The sequence below is a fragment of the Heterocephalus glaber genome, unplaced genomic scaffold, assembly GCF_053883595.1.
Source record: "Heterocephalus glaber isolate CG9 unplaced genomic scaffold, H.glaber_assembly_v1.0 deba00001481, whole genome shotgun sequence".
Taxonomy (NCBI): domain Eukaryota; kingdom Metazoa; phylum Chordata; class Mammalia; order Rodentia; family Bathyergidae; genus Heterocephalus; species Heterocephalus glaber.
The window spans coordinates 50,590,923-50,613,410 of NW_028258317.1; the positions used below are offsets into that span (position 1 = coordinate 50,590,923).

The 22,488-nt window shown below is 38.4% G+C and overlaps 1 protein-coding gene and 2 pseudogenes across 4 annotated transcripts in view; all 3 read right to left on the bottom strand.

Annotated features, from left to right (window-relative positions):
- Kank1 (KN motif and ankyrin repeat domains 1) overlaps nt 1-22,488 on the bottom strand; it is a 201,174-nt gene that overhangs the window by 119,272 nt on the left and 59,414 nt on the right. The window lies entirely within an intron of this gene.
- Nucleotides 457-4,957, bottom strand: LOC147825948 (calcyclin-binding protein pseudogene; annotated as a pseudogene).
- Nucleotides 5,022-20,576, bottom strand: LOC147825949 (UDP-GalNAc:beta-1,3-N-acetylgalactosaminyltransferase 1-like; annotated as a pseudogene).

A 22,488-nucleotide genomic window follows, 5' to 3' on the forward strand; every position in this document is an offset into this window, starting at 1 on the left:
TATAAGCAAAATAAATATATAAAGCATATTATATCCATAGGAAAATTTATTTTGTGCATATATATATAGGCACAGAGAATATGGAAGGATATATATGTCAAACTTAACAAGGGTCACTCTAAAGAATATCTGGAGGAATGGTAGGGTTCTTATTGTGATTTTTTAAATAACCAACAGAAATAATAGTTGTTATTATAATTGTTGCTACTTTTATTGTGCTTGTGTATGGTGCTCAGACTTAACCTAGGGCCTTGGACATGCTAGGCATGCTCTACCACCAAGCCACACCCTCAGCCCCCAAAATTAGTTTTTAAAATAAAAAATCATAAGTAGTTATTTTTCTATTCACCAGGATTGAATAAACCAAAAAGAAAATCAAGAAGGCAATTTTACTGTTAAATAAGAAAAATTTAATAGAGATAAAAGTCTTGAACACCAAAAACTATAAAACACTGTGGATAGAAATTAATTAAGACCTAAAATAATGGAAAGACTTTCCATGTTCATAGATTAGAAGTCTTAATATTTTTCTTAAATTTTATTGTAATTTTATTAATAAGACATAAATGGTTAATGGACAGGCATCACCAACTTGACTGACTTATCTAGCCTGTGGAAAAAAATATTTTCTATATCATCCAACTTACCAGTGATTGTTCATATGCTGGTTGAAAATGTCATGTTGGACCCCACGTTTATACAACAAATAATTCTAATTTATAAATCAGCCATTACATCTTTTAAAAAAGCTAAAAACTAAACTAAAACAGTATCACTTTTCTTCAACTTTTAAAACACTCGTGCAAGTTTCTTACTGCGATCAGAAGCAGAGAGCTGACAAAAAAATATAAGATGGTAACATGAGATAAAAATATCTGTGAGACTGTCCATCATTAATGTTTCATCAATGGGCAGGTCTCTCATACTGATGTATCAAAAACACATTTCCAACAGTAAAGCAGAAAATTCCCTTGTTCATTTCTTAAATTTCTTTGCCCTTAGTTGTTCACATCAATAAATCCTATACTTCACGTGAAACACCATGACAATGTATATTACATAACATACGGTATACTGAAATCAAATACCAAAAGACCTAACAATTTGGGAAATGCTTCTCAGTCCTCTCTTTTCTTGCTTTTTATTGATCTGGACACAAGTACATATGCCTGGAAACAAAAGAATCTTGTAGTATTTCCACAATGATAATAATTAACTTTCCTACCAGGAAAAAAAGTAGACCATGCAGCCCAGGACAATTACATAGAAATGGGCAGCTCCTACGATAACAGCAGTCCTCGGGTCTGTCTCCCATCATCATCACAAAGGTGGTTATCTCCACTGTAGAAGTCTTAACATTTTTAAGAGGGCAATACTACCCAAAATCATTTGTATTCAATGCACTTCTATCAAAATTCAACACTGTTTTTTGTAGAAATAGAAAAACTGATTCTTTAATTGGTAAGAAACCTCACGGGATCCAAAACAATATTGAAAAAACTAACAAATTTTGAGTAGTCAAATTTTATTTTATTTATTTACATAAAAATCCAACTTTACTGAACATAGGAATAGATGGATTTTCAAATTAATTATTTTTGCTCTATGGTTATTAGTATCTGATCCATGGTAGTACTAACTGCTACTATATGAAGATGCTTGTTTATTCTTAATTCTATATTCATAAACAAATATATTTAAATCTAGAGAGAAACATTTGTGATTGGCTTATTAGTGCATGGTAATCCCTGGTATATGCACTGCTCAAGCTGGTAATAAGGGATCATCCATTCTACAACAAATTTGAAGCACAGGCACAAATCTGAATTTTATACAAAAATTCAGTTTTACTCTTATTCTTAAATTAAGTGGGAGCTGACATCTGTAACTTACAGGCAAGCAAATACTTTTGTTTGCTACCTCCTAGCTGAACAAAAACACATATAATGTTTTTAGACAAGACTTGGTTTTTTTTTTTGTACTGGGGATTGAACTGGGGTCCTTGTGGTTGCAAGGCAGGCAGCGGAACCACTGAGCTAAATCCCCAGCCCTAAGACTTGCTTTTTGTATATTTCAATGAGAATAACATATAACCCTTCCTTAAACAAAATGACCAGGGTATAATGAAACCATTTCTGGAGGAAATGTTTAATATGCATATCTTATTTAAATAAATCCTCCAATAAGAAATGGAGAATTCACTGCCTTTACTTTGAAGGCTTTGCAGTTATCTACCAAATTTATATGTGCAGCTCACCAACATTCCCTTATTGGAAATAGCAGTATTTCCACATAATAGTTCTCCAAAGGACTTAAAAGTCTCAAAATTCTGCGTCTCCTTTGGCTTGTTTCTCTCTTGATTCCACCCAGGCTTTATTAATGGTTTGCTTCATATCATCATCTCCATCTTCATAAATTGTCTTTAGAACATTCATTAATCCCTCACTAGGATCTGTTTCAGCATCATAGGTTGGCTTTTCTTTTTCTTTGCATTCTTTTTCAACCTGAGTCAAGTATTACCATCGCGTGTTTTCTGCTTTCTTTCTACATAAGATAAGAACTGTATCAGTCTTGATTTTTTTGAACTGCCTTCCACTGAGATGGGTTTTAAGAGATTGTTCACAATCATAGAGTAACTCTTCCCATTTAGATTCTTTACCAAAAGATCAAATGACCTCTCTGTGAAATGCACCTGCGCATTCTCAGCAGGAACTTGATGAACTCCAGTTAAGGTAACGTAGATTTTCACAAACTTATCTGACTGATCCCATCTGTAATTACTGATTTTCACAGTATATCCTGTTGTGATGGGAGCAACCACAGCACCTGGTTTTTCACTGTCAAGAAATTCTGACTTCTTTTGTGATTTTTGTTGCACCTTATTCTTTATTTCTGTTTTAATCTTGGATTTTTCAGCTGTCAGGGCATCTGGTACTCTCTTCCTAGTGGCCTTTTTCAACAACACCTTTACCTCTTCTAGATCATTCTGCAACTCCTCCAAAGCTGAAGCCATGGCCGGGCTGGGTCAGACCAGAGGCCAAAGCAGCAGGCGTGCACGCAAGGACAGGACCCAGCGCGCTCTCCGCAAGCATGGACCACAGCAGTGCAGGATGCGGGACCAGCCTCAAATTTTATTTTTGATAAAAGCACAAAGCATATTTAATGAAGACAAATAGTTTCCTCAACAAATGGTAAAGAGCTCGATATACATATGCAAAAGAATGAAGTTGGGCCCATCTCTCACAATGTAGGAAAATTAATTTAAAATGAGTTAATAAAAACTAGAGCTGAAAGCATAAAACTCTAAGCTAAAAACATAAGGAAAATCTTCATAAATTTTGATTAGCAATGAATTCTTAGATATAACACCAAAAGTATAAATAATGAAAAAACATATAGGTCACCTGGGCTTCACCAAAATCAAAAACTTCTGTGCATAACAGGACATTATCACAAAAGTAAAACAGAAAACCTTAAAAACGAAAGAAAATATTTGTAAATCGCATATCTGATAAGGGGATACTGTTAAGAATGTATTAGAAACTATTACAACTGAACAATGAAAAGATAATCCTACTGAAAAATGGGCAAAGGCCTTGAATAGACATTTCTCCAAAGAAAATATACAAATGGCCAATAAGCACATGAGAAGATGATCAATACCATTAACCATTAAGGAAATACAAATCAAAACCATAAATGAACAGCTTAATACTTAACAGCCACAAAGATAATTATAACAATTTAAAAAATAATAGTATTGGCAAGGATATGGAGAAATTGGAACCCCATGCATTGTTGGCTGGAATGAAAATGGTTTAGCTGCTATGGAAAATACCACATGGTCCATCACAACTCTAGATTCATACCCGAAAGAACTTTTAAACAGGATTCAAATGCTTGAACACTCCTGAATCACAATTGTCAAAAGGTAAGGGAAAAAACCCTAATGCACATCAACAGATTAATGGATAAACAAATTATGGTATATCCACATAGTGGAATATTATTCCACCAAAAAATGGCTGCTACATGCTACGGCATGGATAAACATTGAAAATACATTAAATAAAAGCGGCCAGACACAAAAGGTCACATATTATATGACATCATTTCTATATCCAGAATTGTTAAACTCATACAGACTGAAAGCAGATTTATGATTGTTGGGGAGGGAAAAGGGAATATGGGGTTACTGCTTAATGGATTCAGGGTTTTCTTTTATGGTGATGAAAACGTTTTTAAACTAGTTAAGAGGTGACAGCTGCACTATACTAAATGTCACTGAACTGCTAATTTTTAAGTTGTTAATTGTTATGTTATACAAATTGTACCTTATTTAAAATAACAAGTTTTTTAAAAATGTATGGGCCCATGATGAATGTGATCATTGTGTATAGCAAATATATACTAATAAAAATAAAATATAATATAATGGATGGGTAAGAATGAACACTAATTCCCTGTCAGTGCTGCACCGTGGAATAGTGGGACGTTGGTACCAGGACGGATGCCCATCTTCCGCACCCAGGTGCCTCTCTGTGGCACTCTCTGGATGAAGGGCGACTGCCTGGGTAAAAGGGAACACATTCAAAACCAGGGATTGTAAACACTCACTGGCCCCAGGGCGACGGAATGATCCACTGCCTGGGAAATAAAGTCTAGTCCACCATAAGGACTAAGGGGATAGTCAGGCCTCGCTACCTTTAGCTTCTCTGTATCCAAACCTCATGGATATTTTTTTTTTTATTAAATTCTTTTATTGGTAAATTGTAGGTATACAACACAATTACATTTCTCATTGGGAATTGTACCTTTACATAATGCATCTTGGTTCTTATTTTTTCCCCATTCCTAGCCCTCCCTTCATCCCCTCCACCCTTCCCTATTTACAAAGACTTTATTTCCATTTTTTCCATTTCTCAGCATTTTTCCTTTCCCTTCTTTCCTTTGCCCTGCCCCTCCCATTACCCCCACCCCTTTGGACCTTTTCTTCCTATTTTACATTATCGATTATTCATTCGAATCATTGGTACATTTTAGGTATACAATATAATGACATTCATCATTGGAAATTTGCACCTTTACATAGTCTCTCTTGGTTCTTATTTTTCACCCCTGCCCAGCCCTCCCTTCAACCCCTCCAGTCCTCCCTATTTACAAAGATTTTGTTCCTATTTTTCCATTTTCTCATATTAATCCCATTCCCTTCTGTCCTTTCCCCAGCCCTCCTACTTCCTTCCCCTTTGCCCCTTTTCTTCCTATTTCACATGACCTATTATACATTTAGTCCTTATTTACACTTTCAGTTTCTCACACCAGAGAAACTATTTGGTATTTATACATGTGTGTCCTATTTATTTCACTTAAGAGTATTGCCTCAATGTGCATCCACTTAGCTATAAATGTCTCTAATTTCTCATTTTTTATGGTTGAGTAGTACTCCATTTTATAAAAAACCACATTTTCTTGATCTAGTCTCCAGTTGATGGGCATTTGGGCTGTTTCCAAGTTTTAGCTATTACAAACTGTGCTTCTATGAACATGGGTGCACATATATCACTGTGGTATGATTCTTTTTAATTCTTTGGGGAAGATCCCCAGCAGTGGAAGAGCGAGGTCAAATGGGACTTCCAGTCCTAGTTCTTTGAGGTATCTCCATACTGATCTCCACAGTGCTTGCACCAGTCTACACTCCCACCAGCAGTGGACCAGGGTTCCTCTTTCCCCACAGCCCCGCCAGCATTTCTTATTGGTTGATTTCATGATAGCAGCCATTCTTTCTGGAGTGAGGTGGAATCTCAGCGTTGTCAAACCTCATGGATAGAGATGAACACACACAGAGGCCCCGCGCCCTCTTTATGGATGAGGAAACTGAACTGTGGTGCTTCCAAAGCCTGCACCTGGGCCTTTGGGGGTACTTGGAAATATTTAGTGGTTTACTATAAATGCTGTTTGTTACCCTAAACTCTAGAAGTCAGAATTTCCAGCTCTCTCCCTCCAAGTCCTCTTACAAGTACCCTATCCAGAAGCACATCCTGAGAAGCAGGAAGATCACTCTGCAGTTTACTCCTAGGATTCTTATTCTACTAATGAAGCTGAGAGCCAGGGTGCACCTGCAAGGGCATTCCATCTCCCCACCAGAAATGCACCCCAGAAAAACACTGCCCTTCTATGGGTCATGTAAATTTAGTTAATCCATTTTCAACAGGTACAACCATCAAATTTTAATTTAAGCTATTTGTTCCAGTCATTTCAACATGATTATTAGGAAATATGCAAGACAAATAAATTCAACTCAAAGGAAGAGTTTTTAAATTTCTTAAAATCAAATTCTTTTCATAATAAGAATGACATTCTTATTACATTCATCTTTATTTGTCCTTTGTTTTTTAATATTTGATTGGAGTAGGTTATCAATACAAAATGATTATACCAAAAGGATATAATTTACATGTTAAAGGAAGATGAAAGGAGCAGGGAATCTGAATTTTATGTTCTGTTTTTGAAAATATTTTCCTCACTGTCCAGGGATTTAGCTCAGTGGTTTCGCCGCCTGCTGCGCAAGTGCAAGGCTGAGTTCGATCCCCGGTACCAAAAGAAAATAAAAATTTTCCTCACTGTAACTGTTACTATTGAGAATTACTAGGGCTGAGGATGTAACTTAGTGGTACAGTGCGTACTTAACATGCATGAGGGTCCTGAGTTTGATACTCAGCCTCAAAAACAGTAATTACTAACACTAATTTTTACAGTTCTAGAAACTTAATACTGAAACTCCATTCAGTATTTTTGAATACTTATGATCGGTTTGAAGTTATGAATGCAAGTTTAGAGAATTTTTTTAAAAACCTCATGAACTCTACTTTATTGTATTTTAAGATATTCTGCAAAATATGAACAGTCTCAAGCATATTAATTTAGGATTTCAGAGTGTTTGGGGCTCATTTCATCCTTGGCAAGGTTGGTTCCCATCCTGAAATGAAAACTCTATGCTAAGGTAGAGGATTTAGGGACTTACAAAGTCAAAAAGAAATCATAACTCCCACATTTTTAATCATCCATTCTCCTGGCCGATGATTTACCCCATTAATTCCCACCAGAAAATGAACAAAGTTTTGAAGAACGAGTTATTCTCAATGTAAATCTCCAGCCAGCCTCTGTCAATCATGTTAGCCTTTTCTCCTAGTTAGCTTTTCTCCACCTCCTGCCTGAAAACTACACTATTATTTAATTGCTTTGGGACTTCACATTTTATTAAAAGGCAGAAAAACATAGAGAGCTAAAACAGGGAGATAAGCCCATTGCCATAAATTGTCCCCGAGGCAATGAAACTTGCCTCTCTAGTGTAATAAGCTGGGCACTGTGAAAAACTCCAACAAGCACAATTCTGTGAAGTCCACAGCCCCATCACTTACAGCCACCCTTACAGTTTTCTGGGCTGCAGGGCCATAGATCAGTGCCCAGGGCAGTCAGCTGCACACTTCTCAAAACTAGTGTGAAGGGCACGGCAGGAGTCACTTTCTCTTCTACCATCACCCATCCCCAACTTATCTTCCATTCTCACAGGGTAAGAGAAAAGCGTTAAGAAACACCAGACAAATGAAAAATTTTATAACCTAGCAGCACTCTGTCAACCCATCTCCCAAGTAATTAAACTAGGTTTATAAACCAGCGAAAACACAATAGCTAAAGGTTCACTCTATGAACTTCTAATTCATTACTATCCCACTCACTGGCTTCCCACCCAAGTTCCCATTTCTTCCTCTGTAATGAGACAAAAATCATTAACAGATTATCACTGAATCCTGGAATGTGCCCAAGCCCTTGCTGCCTTCCACATCCGCCAAGTCTCAAAAACTAAGCAGGGCTTGATGTTTTAAAGCCCCTGGAAAACATCAATTGGTGACTTCTCTAGAATGCTGTCAAAACAAAGGCTTTGCCACAAAACAAAGGCTTCAAGTGCTTTTAAAGCTGACTATTGATGTGCACAAAAGAATGGGTTTATGATACTATTCAGAAAACCAATGAATGTTTAGCGTGTGTGTAAGTGTGTATGCAGATACAATACAGCCACTGAACATAAAAAGGGTAAGCAGCGGTTACATTAAGAAGGCCGATTAGAAAGTAGAATCCAAGTCTATTTTTTTTCTGTATATGTGTTGTAACAATGGGCATGCACTACTTTAGTCATTAACTTTCATTTAAAAAGAGTTCAAATATGGAAAAGAATGGTGATTGATATTTTTCAAACTAAAAAATCTGAATACATATTCTGCCAAAGCAATTTTGTCCTACATCTAGAGGCTAGAGACAGCTTTAGAAGCAGTCCTATAGTCATGTTAGGAATGTTGGAGTTTGTTGGTTTCAATGATTTTTAAAAAGTGGCAGGCAGAAATTATCTCAAATAAGATTATCTAAAATATCCAGCACGTTAAGCAGCATTAGACACTGGGTTAATGGTAGAAGTCCCTAAGGCACAACACTATGTCTTCCTTCCTTTTAGAAACCTGGCCTGGAGGGATGACCCTGGGATCATCTTTCCTGGCAACAGGCCAGCATGCACACATGCTGGAATCTAGCTCAAGCACTTCAACAGTTTCTGCATTTATTTTCTGCACACAACCTCCAGGGAGAGAAAACCAAACAGAAGAAACAATAATCAATATCCAAGTCCCCAAGGATGTAACTTGAGCTGGTGCTCATTTAAAAGAATTACAAAAATTGCAATTGACTATTCATTTGGTAAAATATTAATTCTGATTCCTGCATCAGATCATATTTCAAGACAAGGTTAATACAGATGAAATATTTAAAAATATGAAAAATAAAATTTCAGTAAGAAAATGTAGGTAGCTGGGTGCAGCAGCACAAACCAGTAATCTCAGCTTCTCAGGAGGCTGAGGCAGAAGGATCATAAATTGGAGGCCAACCCATACAACTTAATAAGATCTTGTCTCAAATTAAAAAATAAAAAAAGACCAGGGATGTACTTTAGTAGTAGAGCACCCCTAGGTTCATGTCCTACAACTGCAAAATGAATGAGTAAAATTCTATGCAATCTTGTGGCTGAGACATTGCTATTTATTCCTCCTATAAACACTATATGCTAAGCACTAGCAACCTCACCATGGACAACCCCTCCTCTGGAGTTACAGAGTAGAGGCGAACACTGGAAAAAAATAAGTGAATAACAAATAAAGATTGCATACTGAGGACCAGAGATTTAGCTCAGTGGTTCCACCACCTGCCTCACTAGTGCAAGGACCCAAGTTCGATCCCCAGTACCAAAAAAAAAAAAAAAGAAAGAAAGATTGTATACTGAAAAGTGTTTAAAGAGGAAAAGACAAATTTAGGAGCTAGAGAATACTGCAGGGAACGAGCAGTGTTAGGGGGCACTCTGCAGTGAAATTTAGGTTGAAACCTGAAAAATGATGAATGGCAACATTTAAGCACTGATGTGCCTTGGTGTGCATAGAGTACTTTTCCAAGAGCTTCACATGACTTAATCTCCTTAATCTTCCCAAATAATTCTGAGATAGGTACCATTACAATGCTGTTGCTGATTTTACAGGTGAGGAAGAAGCAAAGTAACATTCCAAAGGGCAGAGCTGGCAAAGGGGAAGCCAGGTGAGCCCAAGCAGCGTGTTTTCAAGTCCTCGGCCCAGAACTGTCTCTGGGGAATCAGCTACAGGCAATGCACGTGAACACCTGTGTGTGTGTATACACATGTGGCTATGCATGCAACTCCCCCAAGCAAAAGAAGGGCACCTGCAGAACCCCAGGGAGTAGGGTAGAGGCTGACCTGCTCCCTGAACTGAGGATACCACCAGGCTGAAACAAGGTGGGGGATGTCAAGGGGTGGAACTGAAGAGTAGGAACAGCCAGACCCAGTCGCCTTCCAGGCCACGGTGAGAACGTGCGAAGGCTCAGGCACAGCTGGAACAATATGACCACACCTGAGAGAGATTTCTCTGCTCTGTGAAAACAGACTGGGGCGCCAATAACACCACATTCTGCTTCCTAGTTAGTCTCTATGGAAACCATAAAGATCTGGCAGCTTAAAATTAAATATTTACAAATACTCAAAAGCACTATGCATGATTCATGCTCACAAATTCTTAACACTTTATAATGAAAAAGTTTTAAAGAGTATTTTAAAAATAAAAACACTCTTACAAATTACAAATAAAAATAAATGTCCCCCACTAGAGAAATGGATAAAGGGTATGAACAGAAAATTCACAAAAGAAGCAACATAGGGCCAGGGATTTAACTCAGTGGTTCCGCCTCCTGCCTTGCAAGAGCAAGGTCCCAAGTTCGATCTCCGATACCAAAAAAAAAAAAAAAAAAAGAAGGAATATAAATGATAAATAAATAGGAATTCATCTGTCCATAAAACTAGGTAAATTTTTTGGTGGTTTTTTTTTTTTTTTTGGTCTTTTTTCCTCTTTATTCACAATTAAACTGTTAATGAGGAAATACATGGGGAAGATTAACAATGCAACTTGGATATTCAGTTTTTCCAACTCAAACTCTGGAATACACTTTTCATAAATTCCTGGCTGTCAGGTTCTTGCCCTTCTTTTGTGCTTTCAAAGTCTTTTCCAAAAGGAAATGTACTGCCTGGCATTCTATATCACTCCTGAGTTTCAAGAGGAAAAACAAAACAGATGAATGACATCTAAAAGCACTGGGGACTATGTTTTTAAAAACAAGATGACAATATCTCAGATTTTCTTGCTTTAGTTCTTCTTTGTATTATCACAGTAAAATATGTAACAAGTTCAAGAGATTAATACTCAATAATGACCTATGGCTTCATATTAATGGGGTATCAATAATAAAATGATCAGTGAAGTAAATGGAACAAAGTTCAAGTGTAAGAAGTGATTCACTATTCCATTTATACAGTATTTAAACCACCATAACATTTAAACATTCAGAAAGTCTGAAGTAATATTAAATAATAATTGATAACTCTGAAATATTGCAACATCATGAAATATCTTCTGAATGACTGAAAACAGATGAAAGTTGTTCAGTATAATTTCAGTGAAGTTTCTTTACACAGAACTACATACTTTTTAAAAACTGACAATCCATGTAAGATACACACTAAACTCCTAGACTGTTCAATAAACAGAACTCCACAATGCTTTGTTGTTATAGATTAATGAGCTTATAACTCAGGGAAACCCTTTTAAGAAGTCCTAATCTATAGAATGACATGTTCAAATTGTTTGGTCCCATTAATTTTATGAGCAAACACCTCTGACTCCTTTGTAAGATGTTTAATTCTGCCAAATACCATCTTAAAAGACCTCATTTGAATTTTATCAAAATAAATCACAAGTACAGCATACCCCTCCAATCTCCATTGAGTTGCACATCAGTGTGAGCCAGCACACTGACCTTTCCAAGAGTTTTCTACAGCACTCTCCACAAAGTATGTTCCCCTTCACTAGGCTTTTGGTAGAGTGTGAAGTTAATAATGGCACGTGGTGTTTCTTAGCATAACCTGCCAAAATGTGATGATTTCCTTAGAAGAAAATCCATGGGCTGCAATCACACGTCTGAGCTGACAGACATCCAAATGGATTCTATACAAAAAGAAAAGGTTGGTATCTTCTGGAATATGAATGTCCACTTTTAACAAATTCAAACAGATCCCAACATGAACATCTTCAAACTTGATGGGTTTTACGTGACTCATCATTTCATAGATCCTTGGCACCAAATCTCTGGACATTATATAGCCCAACCCACTGCAGTAGGGAGGGAACACTTTGAAAGGATACTCCTGATATGAAATATGAGGTTTTTGGTAAAATCCTCTGTAGGAATAATTATCAATTAGAGGATAACCTGTGAAAAACTTCTCTGAGTGGTTTAAGTTTAAAAGATACTTCACTAAATTACCAGTATTGACAAAAACATCAGTGTCTGTCTTCATGATGTACCTGGCATTGGGGCAAAATTCAGTTACCCACCTGAATGCCATAATGGTTTTTAAGGTCAGGTTATTATATGTGTCTAGAAAATCTTGTCGTATTATGTCACCATAGAGAAGGTGCTCATCCTCTAAGGACAGCATTAACATTTTGTCTTCCCTTTCAGACTGTTGGCCTAATAAGAAAAATGTAAGAACTTCATATCCCCACCAAGACTTTTTCTCACCCCAAGTAACTCTAATGGCCTGTCTGGCTTTCACATCTGAGGGATGCGAAGTCACAGGGATGACCAGAAATGGGTTTTGATGAGAGCAGTTTGAATGCTCTCAAAGTGTGAAGTGAAAGTCTTGTCTGTAAACTGGCTCATACTCATAGAAGTACATCAAGTTCACATGTTCGATCATTGTAATGGGGAAGGCTGAGGTACCAACATCACCAGGAAGCTCAGGAGTGACAGCAGCAAGGGGCTCGCTCCATTTAAGGGACCTCAGTGACATCCTACTGGGAAGGGTAGTCAAGAGATCCAGGGCCATCCACAGCAGCTTCTTGATTTATTTCTTCTGAAAGAACTTCAGTTTCACCAAATGAACATTCAGCAGTATGTAGTTATCAAAAATGATGCTGAAGATATAAATTAAAGGAGGAGAGGTTTACTTGGTTCACAGTTCCAGGGGGTTCAGTCCATGGTAGGCTGGCTCCTGGGTAGGAACATCATGGCAGAAGGTCATGGTGGCTGGGAAGCCAGAAGTGTGCTTTACTGATCCTCTAGGCAGCTCCCAAGCCAGTCAAGTTGACAATTAAATGTAACTGTCAGATAGACCCGAATTTGGGCAACATACCAGGGGCAATCCTCCTTCCACTGTCCTGTTGAGTTTTAGATGAGATTTGATCACTAGCTGAAGTTTTTCTGTGGTTGTGTACATTCCATTCTTTAAAGCCCTCAGATTTGTTGTGAACCACTCCCGAGCCGGGGGTGGGGGTGGGGGGATGATTGACCTTGAGACCTTATTATGCTTGCAAGGCAGGCAGTGGAACCACTAAACTAAATCCCTGGCCCAGTAAATTTTTTGGTTTTTAAAAAATTCTAGTATCTAATGTTAAGAAAGGTATGGGAAAACAGACCTCTTGCATATTGTTTGAGACATTATAAATCGGTCCCATCTTGTAGGTAATATACATTAAAACCTCTTTCCTAATTTTATCATAAGGAAAAACGTAAAAGTGGTATCAGAAGTACAGTCAGAAGAACATTCATTAACATACATGGCCAAAGAGATTTTTGGTAAATGCTGTATGTTCCTGAAATAAAATCTTTAACCATCTTTAATAATTACAGAGTACTGACTTGATGTGAAAAGATATTTATACACTGTTGACTGAAAAAAGCAGACTGCATTTTTGTATCTTAAAAAACCTTATTTAGGTGTAGAAAACTCTCTGGATGGATATTAACAGTGGTGATTTGAAGGTGGTATGATTATACATTTTTTTTTTGGTACCGGGGATCAAACTCGGGTCCTTGAGCTTATGCAGCAGGCAGCAAACCCACTGAGCTAAATCCCCGGCCCGATTATACATTTTAATAGAACATTTTCTTTAATTTTTCTACAATCAATATACATCACTTTTTTCTTCAACTAGTTTTTGTTATGCATAATGTTTACACTTTTTGTGCGGAATTGGTACACGGACATATCTTCATTCCTTTTCTCATCCCCTTTCTTTCCTTCCCTCCCCTCCCCATCTGAGAACCATCTCCCTACTTCCTTTATCCATCTTCTATTTTGCCCTTTATTTATATTTTGAGTATCTCATATGAGAGAAAGCATGTGACATTTAAGTTTGTGTGTCTGATTTATTTCACTATTTCATGGATTATTTCACTAATCACTTTCACTGATTTATTTCATTTAAGTCATTCACAAATGACTTAACTTTTATGGTAGACTAGTATTCCACTGGGTGTAAGTACCACATTTTCTTTATCTATTTGTCTGTTGATGGCCATAAAGGATGCTCAGATATTACAAATTATGCTGCTATAAAGATGGGTATGCAGATATCCCTGTAATATGGTATCTTTAACTTTTTGGGGAAATACCCAGAGGGTAAATAGCCTGGTCAAATGCAATTTCTATTTTTACTTTGTTAAGGAATCTCCATACTGATTTCCATAGTGGTTGTACTAGTTTACATTCCTATCAACAATGTAGAATTCTTTCTTTCCCGGCAGCCTCATCAACATTTGATACTTGATTTCTTGATGATGGCCATTCTTTCTGGGGTAAGATGGAATCTCAGTGTTGTTTTAATTTGCATTTCTCTAGTGGCTGGTCATGCTGAGTATTTCTTCAGGTACTGACTGGCCATTTGCAAAATATCTATTCATTTCACTTGTCCATTTTTTGATTGGGTCTTTTACTTGTGGGGGGGTCTAATTTTTGAGTTCTTTGTATATTCTAGATATTAGTCCTCTACATGAGGAATAGCTTTTAATAATCAGCAAAGGAGTCTGACTTGCCAGTGCATGTTTATAATCTCAGCATTCTGGAAAGCTGAGGCAGGAAGATCACAAGTTCAAGCCCAGCCTGGGCAACTTAGCCCCGTCCCAAAATTTAAAAAAGGAACGGGGACGTAGCTCAGTGGGAAAGCCTTGAGGCTGGGGGAATAAACAATTATAAAATGAAACTGGAGATGTGCTAAACTATTTAGTAAAGGCAGTGACAGACAGGAGTCTGAGTGTAGACTGGACGTGAATTAGAAGGTGCCAATGGCAGGACGGGAATCGGGAAGCTTCTGATGAGTCCGACTCCTCATTTCACTCCCTACGAAACCTCTCCCCTCTTTCCACTTCACCTACCTAACTGGAAAGCACAGTCCTTGACAAAGGCTTTTCGAACCAAGCCCTAGGGACTCCTGCTTTTTGTTTCTCTGCTGACCATGAAACCACGTGCCCATCCACACAGGTATAAATACTGTCACTGCTGTGCCTAACTCTTAAGCAAAAGGCATTTGGGGACACAGCCGGACAGTAGTTTTGGTCACTGGAAACAAGAAGGTTATTGCAGAAAGTCATTTCTTTTCATTCTATAGGCAAATAACAAATTTCATTTTCCTAATACTGGCCCTGTACCTGTCTTGACAGATAGAAAAGTCTGGCAAATCATCCACAGTCCCTCTAGTTCAAGCAGCTGGCTCACAGTCTCTGCCCCAGTTGGGCCCATAGGTTACCAGGTTCCTGCATCCTGGGCCACAGAGGCCTCTGACCGCTGTTTCTAAGGCCCTGCTCACTTCCCACAACACATGTGCCATACAGTCCTCCTTTCTCAGTTCTGAATCCCAGAACTTACCACTGTTCTTCTCTACAAATACTTTTGTTTATTCGGGAGTTTGTCAGGCCACAAGTCTTCAGCTCCTGAAACGTTCCTTTCTACCCAGAGCACCCTAGTCTATGTTCCCCTTCTCTTCCTTTCTCCCAGCACGGAGGAAGCAGCCCCTCTCTCTGAAAAATGGATCTGGGCTGTTGCCAATGCCAAGAAATGATAAGTACTGAAATCTCACACTGCATCCCCATAAATATGTATAATTATGTGTCAGTTTGAAAAAGCCCTCTTCCTTTCCCTCCTCAGCATGGGCACTGAGGTCTACAATACTTCCCCTTTATGACTTTTTCCACCATCCCCTTCACAGGCTCCTTCCCTCATCCCTAGAATGTCCAAGTTTGCTTATCCCAACTCTGCTGCCACCCTCCCTTTTGCTCCTTCTTTTCTAGGAAATCTCTTTTCCAGTAAACCTGGCTAACCACACCTGTACCTCCTTCGTATTGTTATGCCATTAAGCATCAATCAAGGGTGAGGGTTCAGAGGCAGGCATGGCGGTGTACACCTGAAATCCCAGCACTCTGGGAGGCTGAGGCAGGATAGTAAGCTCAAGGCCAGTCTGGGCAACTTGGTGACTTAGTAAGAAACTGTCTCAAAATAAATAAATGAATAAACAAAACTAAAAGGGCTGGAGATATAGCTCACTGCAGAGGCCCAGGTTCAATCTCCAGTACTGGAAGGAGAGGAAGAGGGAGGAAATAGATGTAGACTGATTGATTCACAGTCAGAAGGCCTAGAACACACATCCAGCTCTGCCACTGACCCATTTCCATAACCCTGAGTAAGCAAAGAACTTAATCCTCCAAGTCAATTTCCCCCTCCCTAAACCTGGTTAGTAATATCTGCTCCACCTCTCTCACAGGTGTGTTGTGAGCACTGAACGAGATAGTGCATGGGAAAGTGCTTTGGGAGCTGTAAAGCTGGTTGATGTTCTTGGGCTGTTCACTACTTTCTCTTCATTACTCTCGACCTCTCTGCATGAACCAGGGCAGGGAAGGTAATTTGTGATCGCTGGGTTGGTTAGTGTTAACACAAATAATATAACCATGCCACCATTTTACTTTCAACTGTGAGTTACTAATTTGGGAGTAATCATATTTCATTCAAACCAAGCATAACATATTTGTTTTGGGGGTTTTTTTGGTCCCGGGGATTGAACTCAGGACCTTGCGCTTGCGAGGCAGGTGGTGGCACCACTGAGCTGAATCCCCGGACCTGGTTTTTTAATTATATGTTGTGGACTTCTGAAAGACCAACAATTATCCAGCAATACCAAAAGTCAGGCACTGCTCTAAAGGATTTAACACAAGGTCTTCCTGTCACATATTTCCATTTTGTTGGTGAGGAAAATGAGGCAGAGTAGCATAGCCATGATTGGAACCCAGCTATCTCCTTTCAGAGCCCATGGGCTTACGCACAATTCTTTCACTGACAAAGCAAGTTCTAGACAGAGAGAGAAAACAGGAAGAAAGTCATGAATACTAAGATATTAGAGGCATGAAATAATATGAGCCCTACCAAGAATCCTTGGAATCTTAAAAACAAACACCATATTCAAGTGGCTATCAATGTTGCCGAAGGGAGCGTCATCAGGCACTTCTATATATTGCTGCTGGGAACACATGCTGGCACAACCTTTTGAGAAACCAATTCACAGAGAGTATCAAAACCCGAGGGCTACATTCCCACTGACCCATTAATGCTGTTTGTGGTAGCAATTCATCCTAAGGATTCATGGATGTGTGCAAAGAGTGCTCATGGCACTGTCGTTTCTAAAATCAAAGAAAAGAGTAACGATGTCCAATAAAAAGAGAGAAGACAGACCAGCAGTCCCCAACCATTTTGGCACAGAAACTGATTCTGTAGAAGATATTTTTCCATGGACGGGGGCAGGGTGATGATTTCAAGGGTCTTTCCCCTTTTTCAAAGAAGTTCTCCCAGTGACATTTGTTTTTTGCTCATTTTGGCTTGGGTCAGTATATGAGCTTATCAAAACTGTTACTGACACAAGCGTGCAGTGCAGGAAAGAGGCACAGATAGAAGTGGTCAATAAAACAATGAGTGGGACACATGGGAACTAAAATAAGTGTCAGATTCTGACTTAAAGCCAGCCACGAGATACAGCTTCATTATCGCTTGCCACTCACTGACAGGGTTATGATCTGAGTCTGCAAGCAACTGATTACTATGACCACGGTACAGTCAAACCTCCTTGCTAATGTTATCTGTATTTGCAGCTGCTCCCCAGCTAGCATCACCTTCTCAGCTCCACCTAAGATCACCAGGCACTAGATTCTCATAAGGAACAAACAATCCAGATCCCTCAAGTGTGCAGTTCACAGTAGGGTTGTGTGCCTATGGGAATCTAATGCTGCCACTGAACTGACATGTGGCAGAGCTCCAGTAGTAATGTGAATGATGGAGAACAGCTGTGAATACAGATGAAGCTTGCTTAGGTCACACTCCTGCCACTCACCTCTTACTGGGTATCCCAGTTCCTAATGGGCGGTAGACCAGTACTGGTCTGTGGCCCAGTGGTTAGGAACCCCTGGGGCATAGAAACCATTGCATACCTATATAACTGAACATATGTATCTATATACAAAGACGTAGGTAGATGTGTGTGTGTGTGTGTGTGTGTGTGTGTGTGTGTGTAAAATGATGTAGAGAAAAGGAATAAGTATTTTGTTCAGTATGTATAAAAGATCACTGGTATGGGCTTCAGCACCTAATTCAAGTTAATGGGTTTCCTGGCTATGCAAACATGGCCATGTCATTTAATTTTTTACACACAAGAGAAGAACGTACCAACCTCACAGGGTTGTGAGAATTAATAAATTAGCACATACAAAGTGCTTGGTGCAGAGTCTCACACAAGTGAAGCCTGGGATAAATGTTACATATTTGGAAAAATCTTGTAAGTGAACACAAGTACTACAAAGACTAAAAAATGCTGTGAAATTTTAATATTATCGCTAAAATGGAATAATAATTTTTTTCTTTTAAATTCTGTTATTTAGATTTTCATTACTTGAATGAACCCAGAAATTAAGTACCTCCATTTTTTTTCAAGAAGCCTCAATAATACCTTTTGATCCATTAAGATTTTCTACTATAACCCAGTCTACGCATATTGTTTATGGAAATAGAGTATTTTTATTGATTTAATCTGAAGAGTAATACATTTCACTTTTATTCTTCAGAGTCAAACAGGCTGCTTATATTTCATCCTATAAAAGTCTTTTCTGCACTCTTATACATTTTGCAGACTAAGTTTACTATGAAAGGAGCATTAGAACATAAATGTTAGGAGAAGAAAAGAGATTAATATCTCTAAAAAGCAAAGTTAAAGGACAGAAACATGACAATGTCGTGATAGATGTAGGGTAAAAATTACATTTTACCTTAATTATATTAGGCCAGAAGTTTCTGCAATAAATATTTCAACACTGTGGACAATGTCCACTGTGGGCAAAAGATGGAAGTAATTCAATTGTTTTGTTGAGCAGTTCATCCAGTCTGGGGACCAGTATTCTGGGAAAAAGAAGCCTCGTTGAGGGAAATGTGACAGAGCAACACTCCTTTCTAGGATTGAGACCCACGGGAGAGGAGAATCAATTATGAGAGACAGCTATGCATTTCAGAAATCAAAGTACAGCTATGCCACTTGCCTGCTGGGGTGAAGGGAGCGGGCTGGAATAAAAAGAACTGAGGACACTGCAAACGTTAGTCACCATTATTTCAAAGGAAAGGGCTTGACCCCTCAACAGCCCTTCACCTTCGGTTCTGTAACTTTACTCCTCCTCTGTGCATTTGCTAATATAGACCTAAGTCAGTTCATGCATGCCGCCCAAATTTTACATTTTGTTACCTGTCACTTCAGACTCAGGGCACTCCATCACAAACACTGTAAATGAAGTTCCCTGGGAGTAATAAAACCTTCAGACTGCTTTTCAAGACATCCCTTGCCATCATTTCCCATTCCAAGATAAGCCTGCCATCCCTTCCCGTGAATGTCCTGCTTCTTTTTCACTTCTACACCACCTCTATAACCAAATTCTTTGGTACGCACCATCTCTACAACATTTCATCATCCTCTAACCTGGCCTCTTGGCTGCAGAGCAACTGCTTCATTTTAGAACCTATATAATCCTGAATGGGTCCCTGACCCTGTATGGTCCCTGAAACCACTGGGACTCAGTTTTCTTAGCTCCGAAGCAGATGTCCCTGGGCATGAGTCCTGCTCCATTCTGCAGAATTTCGACAAGTTCTGTATGCTCTGCTCCAAACTCAGTTTCATTATGCAGAAAGTGGGGATAATCTCAACCCCTAAGGGTGCTGGAGAATAAAAACAATGAAGCTTGGGCTGGGGATTTAGCTCAGTGGTTTCACCGCCTGCTGTGGAAGTGCAAGGACTAGAGTTCGATCCCTGGTACCAAAAAAAAAACAAAAACAAAAACAATGAAGCTTGGTATAGTGGTGCTTGCCTGTTCCCTGCAACCTGAGAGACTGAATGGAGCAGGAAGATTGCAACTTCAAGCCCAGCCCAATCAATTTAGCAATTTAGTGACAACCTGTCTTAAAATAAAATAAAAAGGCTGGAAAGTAGCCCAGTGTGAAGGCGCTGGTCCAATCCCCAGTACCACATAAAAGCACACAAAACAGAAACAATAAACAACAACAAGATCTTGGACCTTACAGATCACAGCACATTAGCCATTTCTATTCCACCCTACAGAATACTACCAAGTCTAAAAAGTCTTCTCGGGCTGGGGATTTAGCTCAGTGGCTCTGGCGCCTGCCTTGAAAGCGCAAGGTCCTGAGTCCAATCCCCAGTACCAAATAAATAAATAAATAAATAAAGTCTTCTGGTCTTGTATTCCCAGATCCAGTGTTTTCTTCTATCCATACCCTTGGGATAATTGTTTCTTCTATCAAATATAAAATCTGCTAATTTTCAGTTCATGATCTAACATTTTTAGTGGAAGTGTTGCATCATTTAATAGTCTTCTGCAACTTTCTTCCCCCCCTCTTAGGTATGGAAAGTATTTTTTTATTCATTAAGTTTACTGATACATTTTAAGAATACATTATGATCGCATTCATCATTGGGAATTTGTACCTGTACATAATGTATCTTGGTTCTTGCTTTTTCCCATTCCCCTTCCCTCCCTTTCACCCCTCCACCTGTTCACAAAAGCTGTTTTTTCCTTTTCCCATTTTTTTCTTTCCCTTCTTTCCCTTCCCCCACCCACCCTCCCTAGTTGCCCTTCCCCATTTGAAACTTTTCTTCCTATTGCACAGCATCAATTATACATTTTGCTCCTCATTTACACATTGTTTCTCACACCAGAGAAACAATTTGGTATTTACACATGTGTGTCCTATTTATTTCACTTAAGAGTATGGTCTCAAGGTCCATCCATTTAGCTATAAACATCTTTAGTTTCTTGTTCTTTATGACTAAGTAATACTCCATTTTATAAAAAAATCCACACCTTCTTTATCCAGTCACCAGCTGATGGGCACTTGGGCTGTTTCCAAGCTTTAGCTATTACCAACTGTGCCTCTATAAACATGGGAGTGCATATATTGCTGTGGTACAATGTTTTTAACTCTTTTCAAAAGATACCCAACAGGGGAACAGCTGGGTCAAATGGGATTTTTAATGACATTGTAATTCATTTAATAAATCCCTTCAAACCACTGAAATCACTTCCAAATTTTCAATGATACAAATAATGTTGAGATGGATATCCTTCCATCTGTTATTAAGTATTTACCTGGATAAAGTTACAAGTGGTTAAAAGTATAGGAAATAGGGGGTTTTGATAGTTCATTCGCTTTGCAGAGTGTATGACCAACAAGAAAAAGACAATATCCACTCTTCCACACCCTAACACTGGGCAGTATTACTTTTTTAATGTATTCTACAAAAATTTATTTAAATTAACATGTTTGAGGTTGAGCACCTTTTACTTTTTAAATACTTGTTATTCAAGCCCTTTGTTTATTTTTCTACTCGAGTATAAATCTTACTGATTTGTAATACCTCACTACAACATAATTAGCTTGGTACCCTGATAATGGGGGAAAAACTGTACATTAGCTGGGAACTTTGGGCTACAAGGAACAAAACTAAGATGAGCCTATTAGTTCCAGAAAGGATCCTTATCATATGAATGATCCTTATCATATGAATTTCTTATATAAGGACAGCAGTATGGTACGTTAACTTCATCATATGTACTGCAAACAATTTTCTCAGCTTATTTTTATTACCAAAATGGAAACATCACAATTCATTGGCTCATTTTGAAGACTGCAGAAAATGCAGGGAAGTCATGAGTAGACAATTACACACACACATCACTGCTACACAGTAAGTAATAAGGCACCTTATTGTTTTAGTCCTTGTGATAGCCTATTAGGCAGGTATTATCATTCCTTTTTTTTTTTTTTTTTTTTTTGGTACCAGGGATCGAACTCTGGACCTAGCACTTGCAAGGCAGGTGCAGTCCCGCTAAGATAAATCCCAGGCCCTATCATTCCTCTTTTACAGATAAACTGTAACAGGCATCCATAGATAATAAAGTGATAATTAGATTTTTATTTTTACAAATAAGCTCTATATTGACCTTAAAAGGCTTTATTCCCAGCTGAGTCTTTTTCTTAGACATTATTCCAGACTACTCCAATTTCTCCACCTTCTGCACCATACACTCTTTTAAGTTTTTGTTTTTGAGTAAATTCTCTTTTCCTTCTTCCGTGATGTGTATTTATTATCAAGCATTCTGATAACACGGTAAATATTTTTGGCTAGCAACCAAGGCTACTTTATCAAACACTACAAACTCAACCCAATGCCTTTCTTCCAAATAACCTTGAAGGTGCTTCAGCTGTGTATACGTCAGCACCTTAGTAACAACACACACCTGAACCCATGCTTTTGTCAGAGGCAAAACGCTGTGCTCTATAAATATTTCATGTATAGCCTGTACTGAAATTCTACCCAAAGTATTCACAGAACCTCTGAAATATGCTGGTTCCCCAGTGTATTTTGATCAATGCATATAGGCTTTGTCATCTCTTATCTGAGTTTCCTTCAAGCAACCCTCATTACCTTCCCCCAAAAGGTTTTTATTTTTTTTAAT